Raw genomic sequence first — 16,610 nt, forward strand, 5'->3', positions numbered from 1 at the left:
AAAGATGCTTGCTCCTTGGAAGAAAAGCTATGAAAAACCTAGACAGTTCATTATGAAGCAGAGACATCTTTTTGCCAACAGAGGTCCATCTAGTCAAATCTATGGTTTTTCCCGCAGTCATGTTTGGATGTGAGAGTTGGACCATAAAGAAGGCTGAATTGATTCTTTCAAACTGTGGTTCTGGAGATAACTCTTGAGAGTACCTTGGACAGCAAGGAGATCAAACCGGTCAATCCTGAAAGAAATCAACCCTGAATATTCTTTGGAAGGACTAATGCTGAAGTCGATGCTCCAATACTTTGTCCACCTGATGCAAGGAGCTGACTGATTGGAAAATACCCTGATGCTGGGAAAGACTGATGGCGGAAGGAGAGGAGATAGAGGACAAGATGGTTGGATGGCATCACTGACTCAGTGGACATGAGTTTGAGGAAACTCTGGGAGATAATAAAAGACAGAGAAGCCAGGCATGCTGTAATTCATGGGGTCACAAAAGTCGGACATGACTAAGTGACTGAACAACAATAACAACCAAGGCCATCTTTTACCTATTTCATAGTTTATCTACCTCAGTACAGAAATAAACAAAATCAATCCAATGACTAGAAATGGTCTTTCAAGAAGAAGAGTTATCATTTATGTCCCCATGATATTATAAAAATGCCAAAGTACAGAGTATAGATTTCAACATTATTAATTCAGCCCAATTGCCCAGTCTTAGCCACCATGCCTTTGGCATCTTCTCTAGCACTCAGAATAATCCAATCTAGTTAGTACTAGTTATTGTCGTTCTAGACAGAGACATGAAGACTTACGGATATTAGGGTACATGCCCACATCCTTGTGAGTCAGTAGTAGTCATGATTTAAACTCAGTTATGATTTAAATTTTTTTCTTTTCCATCATTACTTAGTACATTCTTACACCCCCCTACTCACATATACAGTCCCATAACAAATTCAAAGCTATAACTACTCTCCTCAACTCCATTTCAACTCTTCTCTGCTATGCTTTGTTGTTGTTCAGTCTCTGTGATGGGTCTGACTCTTTGCAAACCCATGAACTGCAGCATTCCCAGCTTCCTTGCCCTTCACTATCTCCTGGAGTTTACTCAAACTCATGTCCATTGAATCAGTGATGCCATCCAGCCATCTCACCCTCTGTCTTCCCCTTCTCCCCTTGCCCTCAATCTTTCCCAGCACCAGAGTCTTTTCCAATGAGTCAGCTCTTTGCATCAGGTGACCAAAGTTTTAGAGCTTCAGCTTCAGCTGTGTTTAACCATTTGTTTTATCTGCAGATAAAATGTGCTGATTATATGATTGAAACACTGACTTGACTTAGAGTTACTTTTAGCAGAATGAGACCAAGTATATCTCCAAAACATTTATCAGGCAGACTGAAAATTTCAAAGCAGATAGACCTAGTAATATAATGTTATTAATTTTTCACATCCTCATTGGAGACAGGTACTAAAGATTCCTTTTTTTGTTTGTTTGTTTCAGTTACTGAAAAATAATAATAATAATAAGATTCAAGTAGTATAACAAAGGAAAAGTGCTATATGTGTGGATTTCCTTAGTGATTTTTACACTGGGTAGAGAAATTACCAGTTGTGTCTGCAGTGGGGAGCAGTATGTCATACTGCTTAAGAACATCATAGATTTTGGAAATTCTGACTCTAGCATTTATTAGCTGTGAGAGTTGGGTGAGTCACATAGTCTCACAAGATCTCAATTCCCTCATCTCTGAAATGTTAATAATAATGGTAGTAATGAGAGTTAATAATAGTAAAACTCATATAGTCATTTGAAGCATGAATGAAATATTATATATTATAAGCTTAGCACAATGAAGGAGAAATAGGAAGCACTAAATAGTTACATAAAGTATTATTTTATATGTTCTTTCATCTCCAGAATGTGAATAAAAGATCCTAAACTTGGTCTCCTCTCAACTGAATTATTTAATCAGTTGCAGCATTGTTCCCTGATTCCTCCAAGCCATTTTTAAAGTCTTCAAGTTATTCACAGGCAAAGAAAGATCAGCAGCAAAAATTATCAGTAGTGCTAAACATTATCTGTGCTTCCAAAAAATATCAGAGTGTAAAGAACCACAACAGTTACATGCTTTCCTAGAGGTCAACTTCATTTTTACGGGTGCAAGCATGCTAAGTCACTTCAGCCATGTCCAACTCTGTGAGCCCCATGGACTGCAGTCTGCCAGTTTCCTCTGTCCTTGGGATTCTCCAGGCAAGAATACTGGAGTGGGTTGCCATTTCCTTCTCCAGGGGATCTTCCCGACCCAGCTATCAAGCTCATGTCTCTTGGCAGGCAAGTTCTTTACCACTAGTGCCACCTGTGAAGCCCAGAGGTCAACTTCAATCATTTTCATGTAAGGTGAGAAATGGAGAATTTATGGGCTTCCCTGGTGGCTCAGTGGTAAAGAATGCAACTGCCAATGCAGGAGACGCGGATCTGATCTCTGGTCCGAGAAGATCCCCTGCTGAAGGAAATGGCAACCCACTCCAGTATTCTTTCTAGGAGAACCCCATGGACAGAAGAAGCTAGTAGGCTACAGTCCACAGGTTCGCAAAGAGTCAGGCATAACTCAGCAAATGAACAACTATAGCATGTGTTCCCCGGCAAGGACAAAAGAGAAAAATGAATTTTCACTGAGAAGATTTCTCTGGCATGAAATGCAAGAAAATTACATCTGAGATTTTTACTCCAAGACAGGAAATTCCATGATAAAGGAAAATTAAAAAGTGAGGATTTGTTGATTCTTACTATCAAGTCCCTGTTCCACAGTACCAGCCACTGTGACATATGGTATCTCATTTAGACTCCAGTAGTTGTTCCCATTGCTTCATCACCACAAGAAATAAAGGAGAAATTCAAACACTGCAGCACCTACCTTTGTCACATCTACTTTAGTACCTAAAAGCAGACATCTAGGAATAATGAACAATACTGAATTTAGGAGTTCGTGACTTCCAGATTCCAACTCAGTACTTTCCCACACTCAAAATAACATTTTCTTACTGCTACAGTATGAGAAAATTTAGTTCAAACAGCTTGTTCACGAAAGCAGAGGGTGTATAAGCCATGTATGCTGGACTCATGGCTCCGTCACAGTCCTTAAAAAGAAACACACCTACAGCCAAAAGATCTCAGTCCAAGAATGACTTTCCACATTTCCTATGGGAATCCAGAGGAAGTTTCTTTACAAACTCATATTATTTTCTCTAAATCTAGGGAAATTTTGCATGTCATCTGATAGGAACTGGAGGTAAGCTACCTAGCACCACTTTTGTTAAAATGTTTTAATTTCCTGGAGGAGTGAGTTTTATGTCCAAAATTCTAGGAGCTCCACTTCATGGAGTTTCTCTGCTTCATCTAAGAGAGTCAGTCACTAGACCTCCAGAGTAAACACTTTGATGATGCCACAGATCCACAAAACCACCATGCTTGGTGGGACTCTACTAGGATGTACTAATACATTTTGAAGAACACCTACCAACAGACTGAGAAAAAAAGACAGTGAACTTATCTTCATTTATAACACATTAGATCAGTATAAAAGGTATTTCATTAATCAAAATTCCCTGTGCTGTTCCTTTTAAGGTTCTCTGGACCCAGGCTGTCTGCATTTTCATTCTTGAAGTTTCACCTACTAATTTCATATCCAAAGTGTTCTAGATGGTAAGTAATGCATTTTCAAATGATCAATTTGGGAGTGAATCACATTAGCTAAGGGCCTCCCTGCTGGCGCTAGTGGTAAAGAACCCATCTGCCAATGCAGGAGATGAAGGAGACTCCAGTTTGATCCCTGGGTTCAGAATACCCCTGGAAGAGGACACAGCAACCCGCTCCAGTATTCTTGCCTAAAGAATCCCATTAACAGAGGAGCCTGGCAGGTTACGGTTCACAGGGTCACAAAGAGTAGGACATGACTGAAGTAATTTAGCGCACAGAACAGCACACACACACTAGCTAAGTCTTTATTAATCCCAACTAGAAGAACACTCAGAGAAGGCAATGGCACCCCACTCCAGTACTCTTGCCTGGAAAATCCGATGGATGGAGGGGCCTGGTAGGCTGCAGTCCATGGGGTCCCTACGAGTCAGACACGACTGAGTGACTTCACTTTCACTTTTCACTTTCATGCATTGGAGAAGGAAATGGCAACCCACTCCAGTGTTCTTGCCTGGAGAATCCCAGGGAGTGGAGGAGCCTGATGGGCTGCCGTCTATGGGGTCGCACAGAGTCAGACACGACTGAAGCGAATTAGCAACAGCAGCAACAGAAAAACACTATTTGGCCCAGGAAAACGGAAAACAAAAAACATACTTCTGGAAAATAAACAAAAGCTAAAATCAACCATAAGTTTCCTACAATGTTTTCATATATTGATTGCCAAAAAAAAATTATTTTAACCTCATAATCCCAAAGTGAAGGAACAGAGAATGAGAGAGAGAAAAGAGAAAAGAAGACAAGGAGGAAGAGGAATAGGAAGAAGGAGAAGAGAAAGAGGAATAAAATGAGAAGGAGGAGAAGAAAGGAAGGAAAGAAGGATGAGACGGAGGGAGGAAGGAGGAAGGAAGGAAGTTTAAAAGCTGACATTGTGGTCATAAATGTATCCCAATCTCAACTCAATCCAAAACTATGTATACTGTGGTCACTCAATATATATTTAACCAATGAATGAGTAAATAAATGAAAAGTTTTAGATTGTTATCAGCAAATATTAGTAGTAATAGCAGTAGTAGTGTTAATAACAAACACTTTTTTAGTTTATGCATTAGCCAGGCCTTGTTCCAAGCACTTTACATGCATTAACTCAGTTAATCTCAGAGTAACCCTAGGACATTGGGTACCATTTACACCTTCGTTTTATAAACAAGAAGACTGAGGTATGAGGTTTCTAAGTAACTTCCCCAAGACTACATGACTATATGGTTACAGAGTCATAATTCAGACCCAGGCAGTCTAGTTCCATCTAGAAACATCTACTTATGCTTTATTTGCTATGCTATGCTGTGTGGACCACAGCAAAATGTGGAAAATTCTTCAAGAGATGGGGATACCAGACCACCTTAAGTGCCTCCTGAAAAACCTGTATCCAGGTCAAGAAGCAACAGTTAGAACCAGACATGGAACAACAGACTGGCTCCAAATTGGGAAAGGAGTATGTCAGGATGTATATGTCACCTTGCTTTTTTAACTTATATGCAGAGCACATCATGCAAAATGCCAGACTGGATGAAGCACAAGCTGGAATCAAGATTGCCGGGAGGAATTCAATAACCTCAGATACGCAGATGACACTACCCTTATCAAGAGCCTCTTGATGAAAATGGAAGAGGAGAGTGAGAAAGCTGGCTTGAAACTCAACATTCAAAAAATTAAAATCACGGCATCTGGTTCCATCACTTCATGACAAATAGATGGGGAAACAATGGAAACAGTGACAAACTTTATTTCCTTGGGCTCCAAAATCACTGCAGATGGAGAGTGCAGCCATGAAATTAAAAGATGTTTACTCCTTGGAAGAAAAGCTATGACAAATGTAGACAGCATATTAAAAAGGAGAGACATCACTTTACTGACAAAGGTCTGTCTAGTCAAAGCTATGGTTTTTCTAGTAGTCGTGTATGGATGTGAGTGTTCGACCATAAAGAAAGCTGAGCACTGAAGAATTGATGCTTTTGAGCTGCAGTTTTGAAGAAGACTCTTGAGAGTCCCTTGGACTGCAAGGAGATCCAACCAGTCCATCCTAAAGGAAATCAGTCCTGAATATTCTTTGGACAGACTGATGCTGAAACTGAAACTCCGATACTTTGGCCACTGGATGCAAAGAACTGACTCATTGGAAAAGACCCTGATGCTGGGGAAGAACGAAGGCAGGAGGAGAAGGGACAACAGAGGACGAAAGATGGTTGGGTGGCATCACCAACTCAATGGACATGAGTTTGAGCAAGCTCCAGGAGTTGGTGATGGACAGGGAAGCCTGGTGTGCTGCAGTCCATGAGGTCGCAAAGAGTCAAATACACGTGAGCGAATAAATTGAACTGAGTCTAGTTCCAGAGGCCTTCCTATAACCCCTATAGTTTCTGAAAACTTAACTACAACTTCGCTTAAATAATGGAGAAAAATATTGGAAGTTCAAAAGCAGAATGATTGCTAAGGGTACTATAATCAGTGATCAATGTTTTTAATTCAAAAGGACCTAAGTTCATTTGATCTATCTGTTCTGCCATACGCATTGTTGGTTTCACCATAAGAAGGTTCCTTTGTGGATACAGGTTGTCCTTGTTTGTATTTGGAAAAAGAGAAGAGGCATAAAACCTGGCTTTCAATACTCATTATAATACTGTCCTCCATTCCAGGCTAACCAGGCCAACTTAGGACTCATATCCAATTCTAGACCAAAACTGAGAGTGATCTGGCATGGAAAAAATATTTCAAGAGTTAGTCAGTTAGTTCACTACAGTTTGTTGGCTTCAGTTCAGTTCAGTTCAGTCGCTCAGTCATGTGTGACTCTTTGCAACCCCATGGACTGCAGCACGCTAGGACTCCCTGTCCATCACCAACTTCTGGAGTCCACCCAACCCATGTCCACTGAGTTGGTGATGCCATCCAACCATCTCATCCACTGTTGTCCCCTTCTTCTCCTGCCTTCAATCTTTCCCAGCATCAGGGTCTTTTCAAATGAGTCAGCTCTTCTCATCAGGTGGACAAAGTATTGGAGTTGCAGCTTCAACATCAGTCCTTCCAATGAACACCCAGGACTGATCTCCTTTAGGATGGGCTGGTTGGATCTCCTTGCAGTCCAAGGGACTCTCAAGAGTCTTCTCCAACACCACACTTCAAAAGCATCAATTCTTCAGTGCTCAGCTTTCTTTATAGTCCAACTCTAACATCCATACATGACCACTGGAAAAACCATAGCCTTGAATAGATGGACCTTTGTTGGTAAAGTAATGTCTCTGCTTTTTAATATGCTGTCTAGGTTGGTCATAACTTTCCTTCCAAGGAGTGTCTTTTAATTTCATGGCTGCAATCACCATCTGCAGTGATTCTGGAGCCCAGAAAAATAAAGTCAGCCACTGTTTCCACTGTTTCCCCATCTATTTGCCATGAAGTGATGGGACCAGATGCCGTGATCTTAGTTTTCTGAATGTTGAGCTTTAAGCCAACATTTTCAGTCTCCTCTTTCACTTTCATCAAGAGGCTCTTTAGTTCTTCACTTTCTGCCACAAGGGTGGTGTCATCTGCATATCTGAGGTTATTGATATTTCTCCCAGCTTTCTTAATTCCAGCTTGTGCTTCCTCTAGCCCAGCATTTCTCATGATGTACTCTGCATATAAGTTAAATAAGCAGGGTGACAATATACAGCCTTGACGTACTCCTTTTCCTATTTGGAACCAATCTGTTGTTCCATGTCCAATTCTAACTGTTGATTCCCGAACTGCATACAGGTTTCTCAAGTAGCAGGTCAGGTGGTCTGGTATTCCCATCTCCTTCAGAATTTTCCATAGTTTGTTGTGATCCACACAGTCAAAGGCTTTGGCATAGTCAATAAAGCAGAAGTAGATGTTTTTCTGGAACTTTCTTACTTTTTTGATGATCCAGCAGATGTTGGCAATTTGATCTCTGGTTCCTCTGCCTTTTCTAAAACCAGCTTGAACATCTGGAAGTTCACAGTTCATGTATTGTTGAAGCCTGGCTTGGAAAATTTTGAGCATTACTTTGCTAGCATGTGAGATGAGTGCAACTGTGAGGTAGTTTGAGCATTCTTTGGCTTAGAAATGGCTGCAGGTGAAGCCTACAGAGAGACCAATTTTTATATTGTTTCTTCTGAATAGTTATAAGCCATAATGATTTCCTCATAAACTTTATGAATTAGAACATCTCTAAGTTAACTTCTAGTTCTGGCAATCTATGACCTTATGAATTCTTTCAATGTTATTAACATTTCTCTGAGGAAAACCATTCCTAGGGAAATATTTCTATATACCAGAATTTTTCTGGTAAATCATAATTAATTTACAGCAGTTGCCATATTGGTTGTTTATAAGGGAATAAAGGGGAAACAAGACACTGACTTTGCTGTCTTTTGCTATCTTAGGGGAAGATATTTTTCACCATATCCTATGATCTACCTGTATTTTTCCTCATGTTAAGTGCAGGAATGAACCTTGGGCAGATCTAATGTGTAAGTGCTGAGAGATGCCGCATCTGAGAAACTGATCTTTGATTTGGTTGGTCTTACAGAGGACCCTCAGAAAGGTTCTCAGGGTGTGCTTGTACCATGAGCTGGCACACAGGTAGACTGTCTCAATACCATTAGCAAAGTACATGAGAATACACCTGCATTCCAGCAATGGAAAGTGGGAGGTTGTCACCAATGCAAGAACTCTAACTCCATGCAGGTGGTATCAGCAGCTGATCTATTTTCCTATGGAGACTAAGAGACCTGAGATGCCTTCATCTGGGAACATACCTTATTGTCTCCCGCTTTTGTAACAAGCTTCAGTTTCCTTATCCTTTGCCATTAAAGATACACTATATTCTATAACTGTGTCTACAGGCCTCTTACCATCAGTCGCATCACTGTCCCATGGAAACACTCATTCAGTTACACAGGATATTGAGCAACAGCAATTTGAGAACCAATCACTTTCTTTAAAGTCTCTGTCCTTGAAGTATTAGTCTAGAAATGGCTTAAAGATATTTCTGACGTGCCCTATATGGTTCTGCTGGCATCTGAGAACACCCGGAAATGATCAAAGAGCTCTGCTTATATTACACAGCCAATGGACTGGTGTGACTACACCCGCCTTGGCACGTAGAGTAATTCTCTACTCAGGTGAGTTCTTTAGAACCTTGCTGCTCAGAAGAATGGTCCACACAGTAGCAGCATCCACTAAAATCTAGTATCTGGGGTCCTGCCCCAGACCTACCAATTAAGAATCTGAATTTTAACAAGATCCCCAAGTGTTTTGTATACACATTAATGTGTGGGTAGCTAACACTATTTTAGAGGACTGCTTTCTTTGGCTTATAACACTTTTCTCCCTTCCATTCCTTCGTTAAATGGGAAATTCATGTTAAGTCAGTCAAACAACCACTGACAAATACCAGTCTTGGAGACATATCTTCCGAATAATGTAGTGAATGAGACAGCATACATAAATGATATACTCCCACAAGTACATGTGGTATCTCTAAGATTCTAGATATTCTCACCTTATGAATCACAAAAATAATTATTATCTGAATAACCAATGAACAGAATTAAGTCTAAAATGTTCTCTTAAAAAAAAACTATGTGAAACACAAAGTTACCTAATTTAACTAAACAGAACTGTTTAACTCAAGTAAAGAGACTTGGGAAGGCATCATTGCCATTCTCAAATATGTGAGGCCGGTCACAGGAGAAGGCAGTTTCTACAAAAAACAAAAGACAGAAATAGTGTAAAAGGGAAGATGTGGCTAAGAGGCAGATTTCAACTTTGTGTGAGGAAGACATCCTTAATAGAACTATCCATGATATTAATATGAAGCTCTGAAAATTATTATCAAAAGGGCATTGAAAATAAAATCCATTCTTTGACCATGGACTAGATGATATCAGCCCCTCTGTTTCTCTGCCCATCCTTATCCTCACTCATGGCATCCTCTGCCCATCATGCTCGCTCTGTTCTTTCTCTGATACATGTACTTATTCCACGGAAGGGTTTCATACCTGCTGCCACCTCAGTGTGAATGATCATCCCAAGCCATTTCCCTGAGTGGCATCCTTACTCCAGGCAGGTCCCTGCTCAAATGTCCCTTCTAACCCTTCTATCTAGAATGAATCCCCCTCTTTCATCTCTCTCTTTACTAAGCAGTCAGGCTAAGATAACACAAACCTCAAATTCTCAGTTCTTAACAACTAAAGATTTCTCTTGCTCATATGGATGTATGTCCCTGGCTGGCTGCAGAGTAGCTGTGTCTTTGCTCAGATCTGTGGATATGGTCCACCGTCTTGTTCACATGACGGAGGGGGAGAATAGCTAAAACTCATGATCATTGTAAAACTTTCTGCCCCAAGCTAGGGAAATCTGAGTAAGAATGCTCGATTTTATCAATGTCAATGTCTTGGTTGTGTATTATATGATATTTTACAAGATGTTACTATTGGGGGGAAATGATAAAAAGGCCATGGGGTCACTCTGCTTTATTTCTTACAACTGCATATAAACCTCCACCCATCTCAAAATTAAAAGTGTAGTATTTGAAAAGTATCTGACTTATCAGATGTGGCACATATCACATCTAATCACACTCCATTGACCAACACAAATCATATGGACAGACAGAGAAATATACCTACCCATGGGAGGCCAAGCAAACCACATGGCCATGGATGAGATGTACAGCTTACATAACAGTCAGGATCCCATGTGGAAAACAGAAACCACATCAGGTTTTTCACAAAGGATGATTTAACATAGTGAATTATGATGCTAAAATAATTCTTGAAGACTAAGAAACCAGAGAGGGAGCAGCTACCACCCCCAGGTTTGGGTAAAAAGGGAAGAGGTCGATTAGAAGGAGTTAGAAGCTTGAAAGAGGAGAGGCTCTCTCAGAGAAAACAGGACAGTTCCCAAGAATCTGGAAGATATACTACAGTCCTCATTTCCTCATTTGAAATTGATCACAAGATTATATGGGTATTGGAAATACAGTAATAGAATAAGACATCCAGTCCTCATGGAGCTTATAAATTAATCAAGAAGATAGATGATAAAAGGTAACCAAATAAATATATAATTTCAGGTAGTAATGAAAGCTATGAAGGAAAATAAAGGAGAGTTTGGTAAGTTTATGTTACTGTTTTCAAACACTCACTTTACTCTTACTTCCTCCTTTTATTACCCCTTCTCCATTTCTTTGCCCTTAGCCAGCACCACAGGTGGTTGGGGTTCTTTAGTTGGTAGAGTGACCCAGACCCTCCTTCCTAGAGAGGGCCTGATTCTCAGCGGTCTCACTTTTGTTTTGGTTGCTATGGTTTTTCCCTTGACTTTTACTAGAGGACATGGAAACACTAAAAGTGCCCAAGACTTTGGACTCGAGTCTGTTGTTCCCTGCCTCCATCATATAGAAGCAACTCAATTTCCCTTGGTAGTTGGGATCAATTTCCCCAGCCAATAGGATACCCCATTTTTTTCACCAAAATGACCAATCTTACCTTCCAATTCAGCAAAACCAACATATCCCCTTGTGGAAGTCTCCCTTGAGGACCAAGGCCATCAAGACTGCAGACCTCAACATTCTGGAAACAAAAAGTAAAAATTCTGCAAGAAGTTTATCAAAAAAAAAAAAAAAAGATTGAAGAACTATTCCTGCTTCTATCCTTGATTTATGACCCATGCATTTTGCCTTGGGGACAAACAGCACCATATACTCATCACTGATTTTACCCTATGAGATAGAACCCCAGAGTGTTGTCTCCTCACTGAAAAATTAATTTAATTTTCAGTTGGTCATTATACCATTCTAGCAGGTCAGTTGCTTCTGAGTGGTGGAGTAGGTGATATATTTGATGTCGAAGCTATTATCAATCTCACTACTTAGCATCATAGTCCTTACTTCACAGGTGATGGGCCCACATGACTGAGTATATCTAGTCCAGTTATATTTTAGGCTGCTGAAAAATAACCACATGAGGTGTCATTGACCTATAGCACCCAACTGTGAAAAATACTTGGGCAAAATTTCATTTATTGCTTGAGACCACAGGCCCCCAGTTGACTGGCTGGCCTTAGAATTGTTTTGGGTCCCCTAGGAATTAGCCCTCAATTTAAAGATAGTATATGTCAACCCCTTACTTTACAAGTATTTTCCCTTTCTCCAGCATTTCCCTCTTCTCATCTCCTTTCTCATAGTCACTCCAGTAAACTGAAAAATTAAGTGAGTGTTTGAAAATAGTAACAAAAATTTGCCAAACCCTCGTGCCTCTATTTTTCTTCATAGCTCTCATCACTATTTGAAATTATATCATATATTTATTTATTTATTCAGTTACCTTTTATCATCTGTCTTCTTGATTAATCTATAAGCTCAATGAGGACTGGATGTCTTATTTATTATTGTATCCCCAACACTTATAACAGTTTCTGGACCTTAATCAGTTCTTAATAAATACTTGTTAAATGAACAAACATTCCTGGAAGGCCATTTGGAAATGTGTATAAAAAGCTTTAAAAAAATGTATGAAGTCTATGATCTCAAAATTTAACCTCTGGAAATTTATCCTTAAAGATACTTTGTATGAGTAAAATTTAGTATTTAAAGAACTGCTTATTTATAACATAAAATCTGAAAAAAAGAAAGTAAGCATAAAACTAAACATACAACTGGAAATTATTTATTCATTTATTCAACAAATACTTATAAGTGCCCACTAAGTACTAGAACACAGTTAGATGCAAGAGACACTAAAGATAATAAGGCCAAAATGGTCTCTCAAGGAGCCCAGAGAGATAGATGTCAAGAGACTATTTTACTTTTAAATTTTGTAATGCAGAAAATAACTGAATGTTAGCTTATAGATACTTCACTAATAATAGTAGTACTAATGAGGATACTTTACATTTGCATAGCACTTCTAACTTTTCAAAGTAATTCTCCAGCCAATATATTTCTTAAATTTAGGTCATATTAAACTGCATTTGAACTTCATTATTAGATATTTTCTGAGAAATGAGTTGAGAGAGTGTAGGCCCTTTTACATTAATTATGGACATATAAGATGAATTAATCAAATTCCACTGTATTTGCTATTAGGGTCAGTTGTATGGGGGAAAAAAAAAGCCACTTTCTGCAGGGTTTGGAATAGGATGCAGCAGAGAGGATTATGCAAAAGCAACAATTCTTTAAATTATTTAAGCTTTAAATAAACTCTAAACTCATTGTCTTTATGAGGTATCATTAACAGTTTAGAAGAATACCACCATTTTGCAAAATCAAGTCCATTAGCAGAAGTAGATTTATTTACTAATCCAAGCCCCTCACTTGCATGGGCTCCACACACCACGTGATATTCAATGGCCATATGTTTTTATAAAATAAACCAAAAAAATTATTTCCTCAATCAGCCTAGACTGTCATCTCATTCCATCAAACTTCCCCTCTTTCACATTTTGCTTTTTTGTTGTTGTTGTTAGGTTGTGCAGGAGTGGCCATAAGCATGCCTTCTTACTGGATATGCAGGGACCCAGACAAAATTTTTTTCTGTTGGGCCTCTATGTATATAAACAGTTTTATTAAAATATATTAGAAAAGTCAAGGGCCTATGTGAGATACATTTAGGACAGCTATAACAAGCTCTGGTGAGAGCCAATATATAGATCTACCTCCATAGCTGAAGTTTAAGGGTTGAGAGTGGACTGTCAGCAGCTCAGAGTGCCAGACTCTTCAGACATGAGTGAAAGTCACCTCAAATCAGTCTTTTAGCACTATTTTGGTGGCCCAGTTTCACAAGTTTTCATGAAGGAAACGCTGCACTTATTAATGTGTATAATTCACCCACAAAGACACTCTAAATCTGAGGCTTATAGATCATTAGGGCATCTAATCAACCCCATACATGAGGTAGAAGGTGAGAGAGCATCCCAATAGTTTAAAGGAGGGTCAAGGTCCATACAGATGACCCATATGACCCATGGATACCATCCATTTGACACTGCCAGTCCCAGCCAGTCTTAAGAGAAATTGGGCAATTTGGAGGAAGGAACTCAAAAGTGCAGGGTCCCCTGAGGCGCAGCATCGAGTGTGGCAGCCTGGCTCACTAGAGTCAATAGGTAATACTAGTCATGGCATTTTTAATGTGTAGTTCAAAGGATGTTGACTTACAAGATATATGTAGTTAGGGTTTGTTGAAATATATTTATTTGGTTTGCCATTACTTCCATGTGTATTCAAATTATTCCAGTCATTCCAATGCAGAAACAGCTTTCAGGAATATTCCTAATATCTGCTGTGTTAACTTACCCAGAACATGATACAAAGGTGTAGGGCCAGAGGTCGTGTCATGATATGACACTTGCACCAGAAGAATGTGGACAGTGTGCAGTGGCAAGAAGCAAGGTTCAAAATCAGGGGGCCAGAACTTAGTCTATGAAAAAGTTTTTTCAATCATAATAGCTCATGTATGAAAGGAATATTGATAGAGAATTTTTCCTAAATTTAATGATCTTAATAATTCACATAAAATAGCTAGTTAAAAAAAAGTGTGAGGCCAAAGGAGCTTCTAAACCATTAATACTAAAATTGCTAAAAAAGAGACTGAGTTATCTTTTTATTTTCTATAGAGAAAATATTACATACATTATCACAAAACAAGATGACCAGAGTGTGCAACTAAAAATGTAAGAAAAAGTGCTATAGAGGTATGCTAGCGTGTCTACTAATAGACCTATAATGTTGCTGAATTCTGTGACTTCTCTGGGCTTATCTGGTAGCTCACCAGATAAGAACCTGCCTACTACTGCAGGAGACACCAGATATGAGAGTTTGATACCTGGGTGAGGAAGATCCCCCAGAGAAGGAAACAGCAACCTGCTCCAGTTTTCTTGCTTGGAAAACTCCAAGGACAGAGGAGCCCATGGGGTCACAAAGAGTCAGACATGACTAAGCACACATGCATCACACCATGACTTTTATGGCAGTCAACTCTAAAATGTGTAACTCACTGTGATTTCATTTCCCACTCTAAATAAATATTTGCCTCCATATCTAAATTGTGTTCACTTTTGAAAGAAGGTCTTAAAAACTGTATAGCCTTCCAGACTCACAAAACCTAGATCTATCCCTGTTTATAGGGTTACATCTTACAGACTTCAAAATAGCTGACTTGTCAATTGAAATTCGTCTTTGGCTATAAAAAGGGACATGGATTTATGAGTTCCTCTGGGTAAAAGCCATAGTATTTACTCCCCAAAAGGAGTCATTCACACTCAGACTTGAACAAATACATATATTTTTATCAAATGAGACTTTCGCCAGATGTAAATCTGCATTACAAATATCCCTTAACCTCTTCACTCTGACTATTTAGAGACTGATTCTTATCGTGCTTGTTGAAGTTCCTGTTCCAGAAAATTTATTTAATTCCTAAGCAAGGTTTACATCAATTTCATCTTTGTTTTCTGACTGGTTCATACTTTCCTGAAACTCTCTTGGGAGGAGTTCCTAAAGTCTTGAGGACTGTTTCAGCCAGCTGTGCTGCACTGGGTTAAGGGCCAAAGTGTATAAATACGAGGAAGGTTACCAGGTCAGCAGATCCTGGTTGGGTCCTCTGCCTGGGCTTGGTCTGCATCCTCTGTGGGGCAGTTCTACTCTTCATGGCTGGGGAAAGTGACTTCTACAGCCACATATGCTGTATATGACCCAAGACACACCACAGTGGAATTGGAGCACTTCAGTTCAGGGTGGTCACTGTCAATGCAGCAGATGGGAGAGAAGAGAGGGATACCAGTGGAAGATATTAAAAAACTGGAACACTTTAAAGCTAATCTTATATAACCTGACTTTAAAGCAATTACCATGGGATGAGGCAGGAGCAGCACAAAATACATGTTGGTACAGCCACTATGAAAAGAATGAGTTATGACCAGTAACTTTCTAGATTCAGCTTTCACAAGTAAACATGCTCTTATTCCCTGAATTTGTGTTGGCCAGGGCAATTAAGGTGAAATTTGCTAACCAAAACAAAATCAAAATCTCAGTGGGTACTTGCATGCTCAGTCATGTCCGACTCTAGCAACCCGTGTGACCTAACAAAATAAAACTTTAATTATAACCTATACAAAATTCAGTATGAATGCTTGTGTGACTGTCCTCCAGATGGTGATTCAGGAACCCATGTTGTTATCATCGCATGACTCTGCCTTCTTGTTGCCTTGGTATCACATACGTAGCAGATAGGAGAGTTCAGATAATGAGGATCAGCAAGACTTTCTGTAAACACCAAGACTAGAGGCAGAGTTTACCACTTCTGCCCACATTGCACTGGCCAGAACCCAATCAGGTAGATTCACTTGGAGGAAAGACAGGGAAATCTCACTTAAGTGAGCATACAGAAAGGAAAGGAGAGAATTCCCTGGTGGTCCAGTGGTTAGGACTCCATGCTTCCACTTCAAGAGGCATGAGACTAAGATCCCACATGCCTCATTACGCGGCCAAAAAACAAAAAGTTTTTTTTAAAAAAATGAAAAGGAAATGAAAAGAAATAGATTTGGTGCCACTGGTAGTGTCAACATAAACCAGCTAAACCTTGAGTTTCAATGTCAGTTTTCCATACACCAAAAAACAAATTTGCATCCAGAGAAAACTGTAAACATTTCCATTTGTTGCTGGCAATCATTTATTTTATGTTTTAAATTAATATAGAAATGCTAGAATCTGATTTGTATGATTCTTGTGTTTAAATAAATTGAACGTCTCTTTTCTCTTACATGGTCCTTGACTGATGTTTGCTACACAGATTGAAGCTGATAATTATTTAAAATTCAGAAACATTGTCACTTTGGTCAATCTGCTATGTATTCCTGGCCTTC

General features: G+C 39.3%; 1 pseudogene; it reads right to left on the reverse strand.

Annotated features, from left to right (window-relative positions):
• Positions 1–16,610, reverse strand: part of LOC122426131 — a 34,688-nt pseudogene that overhangs the window by 16,197 nt on the left and 1,881 nt on the right.

The sequence above is a fragment of the Cervus canadensis genome, chromosome 24 (genome assembly GCF_019320065.1).
Source record: "Cervus canadensis isolate Bull #8, Minnesota chromosome 24, ASM1932006v1, whole genome shotgun sequence".
In the NCBI taxonomy this organism is placed as follows: domain Eukaryota; kingdom Metazoa; phylum Chordata; class Mammalia; order Artiodactyla; family Cervidae; genus Cervus; species Cervus canadensis.